Source organism: Wyeomyia smithii, chromosome 3 (assembly GCF_029784165.1).
Source record: "Wyeomyia smithii strain HCP4-BCI-WySm-NY-G18 chromosome 3, ASM2978416v1, whole genome shotgun sequence".
Lineage (NCBI taxonomy): Eukaryota > Metazoa > Arthropoda > Insecta > Diptera > Culicidae > Wyeomyia > Wyeomyia smithii.
The window spans coordinates 146,551,668-146,560,752 of NC_073696.1; positions in this window are offsets into that span (position 1 = coordinate 146,551,668).

The window sequence follows — 9,085 nt, forward strand, 5'->3', positions numbered from 1 at the left end:
ACATCCAGTTTGTCTGGACCACCGCACTGCCATAGTTGGAAGAGTTGTTTTTAGGTATCTGTGCATGTGTCTTTGTCTGTTATCTCTGCACAACACCAAACGGCATCGCTGCTTTGTTTTCAAGCTCTTCACAATAAAGTCACCACATAGGGGAACCAAGGCCAAGACGAACCATTGCTTATCTTTATATGAAACTATTGATATTTTAACAATTCAACGATGCCAGTCATATGCCAACAGAATATTGATAATTTCGTGTGTTTACATATTCGCAACAAATTGATGCAACAAACTGATGCAGTTTTCGCTGTGTCGAATTCAAGCTATTGCGTCTTTGGAACACTCTAAAGCTGTAATTTTTATTGATATTTGAATTGTTTTTTTTTTTTTTTCAATCAACGTAATTAGAATTGTTTAATTGGTATTATATTATGGAAAGAATTTGTGAGTATCGAATATTATAAATATCGTTGGATGACTGCGACCGTCTTCATTCGTTGTTTTGCTCTCGTCTCGATTAGACGCAAATTGTTCATCTCCGTTTGAGTTTGCAAAATAACAATACACGAGTTATCGTACGGGTGTTTTTTTGTCGATTAGTTCTTGTGCTGCGCGATAACAATAGCCGGTAGTTTATCGGCAGAAACATCTTCTGCACACTGGTAGGGGCAGGCTACCCCGCCAGTGATCCGATACGCAGCTGATATATCAGCAAGAATAATTCTCCCGCACCGCTGTTACCCCGCTAGCAGCACGGACCACCATACGATCGAGCGAGTGGAAGTCAACTACAAGTGGCATCTTCAAGGTCGCGTGTAGGATACGGCCACTGTGTCACAACACGAAGCTGGATCGTCATTGTTTGTTCTGCGGAGACGCTCGATTAATCCTACTATCAGCCGTGAGGTCGTGACTTAGACGTTCGGTGAAGTATTCACTTTAGAATTTTTATCATTATTATTAATAGTATTATTATTATTGTTATTATTATAATTATTATTACTATTATTATTATTAGTATTATTATTATTATTATTATTATTATTATTATTATTATTATTATTATTATTATCATTATTATTATTACTATTGTTATTAGTATTAGTATTACTGCCTTTTTTTTTGATCCATTGTAGTTTGAGAAATTGTTTTTAAAATTCAATAGCAACTACTTGACCCCCCCCCCCCCCCCACATTCGAATATTTATCGTTTGTGTGCGGTAGAGCGTAACGCTCCCGCAAAATGGACGACATGCAGGTGCAACTATTCCTAGATGTGGAAACAACTGGGGAAGAGATTGAGATCTCCCCCATCAATTCCCCTCTACCTTCCCCGCTACCTAGCCCCGTATCAAGGGTACCGGCAACACGGGTGAAAGCTTACCCAGATGCTTCGAAAGGTCCGTTCGTAGTTTACTTCAGGCCCATGAAGAAGCCTCTAAATATAATTCAAATCTGGCAAAACAGTTTTCGGACGTAACCGAAATTACAAAGGTTAGACCGAACAAACTGCGAGTTGTTGTGAGTAGCTTGAAGCAAGCAAACGCAATTGCTAGCTACGAGCTCTTCACGAGAGAGTACCGCGTGTACATCCCTGCCAAGGACGTGGAGATCGACGGTGTGGTTACCGAAGGAAGCCTCACGGTCGATGACATTTTGCGTCACGGGGTTGGCTGCTTCAAGAACCCCCTGATTCAAGATGTAAAGATATTGGATGTCAAGCAATTGCATTCAGTATCCATCGAAGAAGGGAAGAAGAAATTCTTCCCTCGGATTCCTTCCGTATAACATTCGCCGGATCCGCACTGCCGAACTACATCTCTTTGGACAGGGTTCGTCTGCCTGTACGCCTGTTCGTACCGCGGGTCATGCATTGCCAAAACTGCAAGCAGTTAGGTCATACAGCCACCTACTGCTGCAACAAGGCACGCTGCAGCAAGTGCGGAGGCAATCATGCTGAGACCGCTTGCAGTGAGGATACTGAAAAGTGTCTTTACTGCGAGGGAACTCGGCATGACCTTTCGGCGTGTCCCGCGTACAAACAGCGCGAGGAAAAAATAAAGCGTTCCCTCAAGGAACGATCAAAGCGCTCTTTCGCAGAAATGCTGAAGAGTGCTGAGCCACCCTCGACAGGAAACATCTTTTCCTTTTTGCCAACCGATGAGGGTACATCTGACGATCCCGTCGAAGGGTGTTCTTATGCCATGCCAGAAGGATCTAGGAAGAGGAGAATGATCAACTCTCCTAATCTTTCTCGCAAAGGTCGCAAGATAACCCCTAGCGGAATGACCAATAAGCCAACACAAAAAGGAAGCGGTGAAGAAAAACCGAAACAAGTACCTCCCGGTTTTAATTTTAAATCAAACCAGGAGTACCCACCGCTTCCTGGGGCACCAAAAACCCCTCGTGCACCCATTTCTCGATCAGAAGATAAAAAAGAAACAGGGTTCATAAAATTTTCTGATATTGTGGACTGGATATTTAAAACATTCAACATACCAGATCCCCTACAAAATATTCTTCTTGCCCTTCTTCCTACAGTGAAAACCTTTTTGATGCAACTAGCAGCAACTTGGCCCCTCATTTCAGCTATCATATCTTTCGATGACTAATACGGCGAAAGAGGTTAGGAATTTTATCACTGTATTACAGTGGAATTGCAGAAGTATCACCCCCAAATTCGATCTATTTTCTCATTTAATAAACACATACAATTGTGACGCATTTGCGCTCTGTGAAACCTTTCTCAATCCAAACGATCAACTCAATTTCCACGATTTTAACATTATTCGTCGAGATCGAGACTCACACGGTGGAGGGGTACTTTTAGGGATTAAAAAGTGCTATTCCTTCTTTCGAATCGACCTCCCCTCGATCTCGAATATTGAAGTCGTTGCCATTCAAACGAATATGAATGGAAAAGACCTATGCCTTGTTTCGTTATATATGCCTCCATCCGCGCGGATTGAACAGAAGCATCTCACTGATATAGCAGAGTTGCTTCCCGCGCCTTTTTTGATATTGGGAGATTTTAATTCTCACTGTTCGCTATGGGGGTCGCTGTACGACGACAACCGATCTTCTTTAATCTGTAACTTGATCGACGACTTCAATATGACACTTTTGAATACTGGGGAAGCGACACGTGTACCTAATCCTCCAGCACGTGAAAGCGTGCTTGACCTATCCCTTTGCTCGACATCACTAGCGTTAGATTGCCGGTGGAAAGTAATCAACGATCCCCACGGTAGTGATCATCTTCCAATCGTTATATTAATTGCTAATGGTTCAACTCCCCCGAACCCAATCAATATTTCCTACGACCTTACACGTAATATTGATTGGAAGTGTTATGAGTCTATTATAGCGCAATCTATCGAGACTCACGAGGAACTTCCTCCGGAGGAAGAATACGCGTTCTTAGCTGGCTTGATAATCGACGCCGCGACTCAAGCTCAGACGAAACCGATACCCGGGGTAACGATTAGACAGCGCCCTCCCAACAAATGGTGGGACAAAGAGTGCTCTGAGCTGTACGCGCGAAGGTCCGCGGCGTATAAGGACTACCGGGAGTACGGCACTGTCAACCTGCTTCGAAAGTACGAGGCACTGGGCAGGCAGATGAAGAGCTTAGTAAAGGCGAAAAAACGCGGGTACTGGCGGCGGTTCGTAAACGCGTTGTCCAGGGAAACAGCGATGAGCACTCTTTGGGATACCGCCAGGCGCATGCGGAACCGTGACGTTTCGAATGAAAGCGAGGAGTATTCAGATCGCTGGATACTCGATTTTGCCAAAAAGGTCTGTCCAGACTCTGTACCGGAACAGAAAACCCTTCGCGACGCGTTATTAGTAACTACGGAAGAGCCTCCATTTTCGATGTTGGAATTTTCAATGGCTCTCTTGTCGTGCAACAATAAGGCTCCAGGGTTAGATAGAATAAAATTCAACCTGTTGAAGAATCTACCCGACTCTGCAAAAAGACGCTTGTTGAATTTGTTCAACAAGTTTCTTAAGCTAAATATTGTTCCGCATGACTGGAGGGAGGTAAAAGTCATTGCTATTCGGAAACCCGGGAAACCTGCCTCTGATCACAATTCATATAGGCCGATTGCGATGCTCTCTTGCCTCCGGAAATTAATGGAGAAAATGATCCTCTTACGGTTAGACAAATGGGTCGAAACAAACGGGTTACTTTCAGATACTCAATTTGGCTTTCGCCGGGGCAAAGGGACGAACGATTGCCTAGCGTTGCTTTCTACTGAAATTCAACTAGCCTTTGCTCGAAAAGAGCAAATGGCTTCTGCGTTCATGGATATTAAGGGGGCTTTTGACTCTGTCACTGTAGAAGTTTTAAGCGCGAAACTTCATTCGCAGGGACTTTCACCAAATTTGAATAACTTTTTGCTCAATTTGTTGTCAGAAAAGCCTATGTATTTCTCACATGGCGATTCGACAACTTCCCGAATTAGTTACATGGGCCTCCCCCAGGGCTCATGTTTAAGCCCTCTCTTATATAATTTTTACGTCAATGACATCGATGAATATCTTGCAAATTCATGCACGCTAAGGCAACTTGCAGACGATAGCGTTGTATCCATTACTGGTGGCAAGGCTAGCGATCTGCAAGGACCATTGCAAGATACCTTAGACAATTTGTCTGAATGGGCTCTTAAGCTGGGTATCGAATTCTCTCCGGAGAAAACTGAGCTGGTCGTTTTTTCTAGGAAGCATAACCCAGCTCAGCTGCAGCTCCTACTAACGGGTAAAACGATCTCTCAGGTTTTAGTCGCGAAATATCTCGGGGTCTGGTTCGACTCCAAATGCACCTGGGCTTGTCATATTAGGTATCTGACACAAAAATGCCAACAGAGGATTAATTTTCTTCGTACGATTACCGGAACTTGGTGGGGTGCTCACCCAGGAGACCTTCTAAGGTTATACCAAACAACGATATTGTCAGTTCTTGAGTACGGCTGTTTCTGCTTTCGCTCCGCCGCGAACACGCACATTATAAAATTAGAGAGAATACAATATCGTTGTTTGCGTATTGCCTTGGGTTGCATGAAGTCGACCCATACGATGAGTCTCGAAGTGTTAGCGGGTATTCTTCCGTTGAAACTTCGTTTTTGGAATCTCTCTTACCGGTTGCTTATTCGATGCACAGTTATGAACCCATTAGTAATTAAAAATTTCGAGAGGTTGGTCGACCTTCAATCTCAATCCAGATTTATGACTTTATATTTTGACTATATGGCTCAAGATATTAATCCTTCTTCATACGATTCCTCCAATGTCGCACTTTTAGCTACTTCTTATAATGCTATATTCTTCGACACCACCATGAAACAAGACATTTCTGGTATCCCGGATCAATTGCGACCCCAAGAGATCCCTAAGATTTTTTCCAATAAGTTTAAACATGTTAGTTATGATAAAAGGTTTTTCACTGACGGATCTAATCTAGATGAGTCCACTGGCTTCGGTGTTTTCCACGAAAATTTTACCGCCTCCTACAAACTCGATGCTCCTGCTTCCGTGTACGTCGCAGAACTTGCTGCTATTCAGTACTCTCTTGGAATCATCGAAACCCTACCCATAGACCACTACTTCATCTTCAGAGATAGTCTCAGTGCCATTGAGGCTCTGCGATCAATGAAGCCTGTGAAGCACACCCCGTATTTCCTGGGGAAAATACGGCGGTTTTTAAGTGCTTTAACAGATAAAAATTACCGGGTTACCTTAGCGTGGGTCCCTTCTCATTGCTCGATTCCGGGTAACGAAAAGGCTGACTCTTTAGCTAAGGTGGGTGCTATTGACGGCGATATTTATGAAAGACCAATTGCTTATGATGAATTTTATAGCATTTTGCGTCAGAGAACACTCAACAGTTGGCAATCATCATGGAATTCAGATGAACTGGGACGGTGGCTACATTCCATTTTTCCTAAGGTATCGACGAAAGCATGGTTCAAGGGGTTGGATGTAAGTCGGGACTTCATTCGCGTGATGTCCAGACTTATGTCCAATCACTATACGTTAAACACGCATCTCTTTCGTATAGGGCTTGTAGACAGTAATCACTGCGTTTGTGGCGATGGCTACCATGACATCGAGTATGTTGTTTGGTCGTGTACCGAATACTGTGGTGTTAGGTCTGAGCTTATAGATTCCCTTCGGGCCCGAGGAAAACAACCGAACGTACCCGTTAGAGACATTCTGGGAAGCGGTGATCTCCAGTACATGACACAGCTATACGGGTTTATAAAAAATGCTGGCATTAAAATTTGATTTCTTTTATCTATTTCCTAGAATACAATTTCTGTCACAAACTGAAAGAGAATGATACACCCGGCTGGAGACACTAAAACGACGACTCGGCATCTCTATGTTTACGCAGACACCTCAGACCAAAACTGCTCAAATAGAACATCACTGGTTAGCCACGTACAAATGAATACATTCTGTAATATAAAATAGTTAAAAAAAAAATTGTAACACCCCTCCTCTCACCTTAAATCCCCACTAGCTCGTAGTCGGCCGCGAGAATAAAGAAAAGGCCTCTCTCTTTTCCCTGCTAATTTAGAATTTAAAAAAAATGTACTTGGCTCAGTTAAACATAAATTGTATCGTGCCGTGTCAAATAAACTATTTAAAAACTGCGACCGTCTTGCCCGCGGTTTCCCTATGCGACCGTTTCAACAACAAACAGCAAATGTCAAAAATACTTTTGTTACACTGTAACAATATGCATGGACAGGAAAGGTTATTTCGTGACAAGATTTGTCAAGCTATTGTTACAGGGTAATATAACGGCAACCTTTGAGATGCCGTTGTTCCAGTGAAACAAATCGAGATGTTGAACGAGTGACGAATAAACAAGCCGAAGTTAAACAGTAGTTACGGCAGATAGTTGTGACCTAATTATGATTTCCGAATGCAACCTGAAATTTATTGTACTACCTACTAAAATTTTTTGAACACGTTATCTTAAAATATCATGGATATATCGAAATTGCTAATTATGTTAAAAATTAATCCTATTACAACAAAGATCATAATGATAGAAAATGAAAAATACTAATACTAATATTTTTTTAATATTCTTTAAATCTAAAAGATTTCTTTAAAGTGTTTTATTAAATATTTCAGCAACAATTGATATTGTAGCCGCTTTAAACTAAAAATCTGCGTAAAAAACGAATTAATTTCAATAAGATCGTTGATTCAAAATTCCGCGCAAAAAAAAAACGCGGTAATCCGAAAGTTCGTGTAAAACCGCGGTAATTAGCAGTCCGCGTTAAAACGCCTAAAAAGTGTATTTTATCAACACGCGCTAGTCTAAGGCATATTTTTTTTCTTTTATAAATATGTGAGTTTTGTTCCACGAAAGATATAGCCACTCTGTTGACCGGCAATGTGAATTCGAGTGAGACGACATAAATGGCGATTATTTTGAGCGAATAAACCAATTATTTTTGTTTTATCTGAAAATGTCCTGCAATAATGTTTCCAAACAATAAAAGACGAACAATCTATTAATTTTAATGCTAACTACAATACTTTGAATTAATGTTTATTCCGGCATTGAAAATATTTTCAAGCGAGTACATAGAATGATGAATAAAAATATTTGAGTTATCTAATGCCCCAACACATTCGGAGTGCGTGCTTATTACGTGAGCAAAACCATCAGTTTCACCATGGATTTTAATTTGCATGTCAAATTCATGTATTAACTCAGAGAACCACTCATATTTATAAGATATGGAAATGCTGATTATATTTCACAACATGTTGCTTTTCATTCTGAGGCATCTGTACTGACAAAAACCTAGACAAATATTTGTGAGAAATTTGTTAAATCGAAACTTTAATTTGCCCTAGAAAAAGGTTCATGATATGCACAATGTAACATGTAACAAGTTTTTTATCTGTTTCAATGCGGCTGATATGTTACAAATAATGTTACCTAGTTGTTAAACAGAAACATCATGAGTAACAACCGGATAGTTGCATATAGACTGCAAATTTGCGCTTTTTAGGTTACATAGTAATAATGATGTTTGTTGTAGAGGCCACACATGATTTTTATAATTCGTCGCATATTGCTTACTGACATTTAGATGTAACAAAATATGTTGCTTGGGCTACTACAGTGGCGGCAAAGCAGCGGAACGGGGTGTCGGTTTCGTAGTGCTGGGAAATCAGAAAACAAAAGTCATCCGCTGGAGGCCCGTAGATGACCGTATATGCGTGTTGAGGATTAAGGGCAAATTCTTCAACTACAGTTTAATCAACACCTACGCACCGACAAACGACAAATCCGATGAAGTCTACATATAGGCGATACATAACGTTAATACATAACAGCATTGTGGTTACCATAATGACCTAACAGTATAGCCGTTACTTGGTGACCCTACTATTAGGACCATAGCAATGACCTTGTTGATTATGCTAGAGATACATGGGCTATCCTAAAAATCAGCTTCATTCTACTTCGGACTATACAAGAGGTAAGACGTCTTCTTCCTTATACTGCATAAGCTAGGTGACTCCTCAAGCAGGATATCAGATTTTCACATTGGCGATCCTGCCAGGGTTTGGTAGGGCAACACAAAACTTTGAATGAAAAAAAAGAGGAAACACCCAGAAACATGCAAAATCGTTGCAGTAAAATTCATTTCTTTTCGACACGAGGTCGGCCTCAAGAGAGGCCAACAGAAAAAAAAAACAGTTGCTTGAGTATCCTACGCATCGTATAGCGAAATGGGACATCCGCAATCAAACTTAGCAAGTTATCAGGAAATAAAACGAAATCGACCTCGATCGGAACGAGTGTGCGGATTGGGACAACCGCCACAATCGATTCAAAGGAATTTTACAAACGGCCTCGAGTGAGTTAAAATTACCCCTAAGGCAAATAAAAATAAAAACATAAGAGCGGGTCGATCACCGCGAGGGCACCTGTCCATCCTGTTGAACAGAAATGTTCTGAGATGGTTTAATTAAAATAATAATGGCTGTCTAACGCTTGGAAAATGTATTCGTTTTAGGTATACTGTATAACGCTACGTAGCAAATC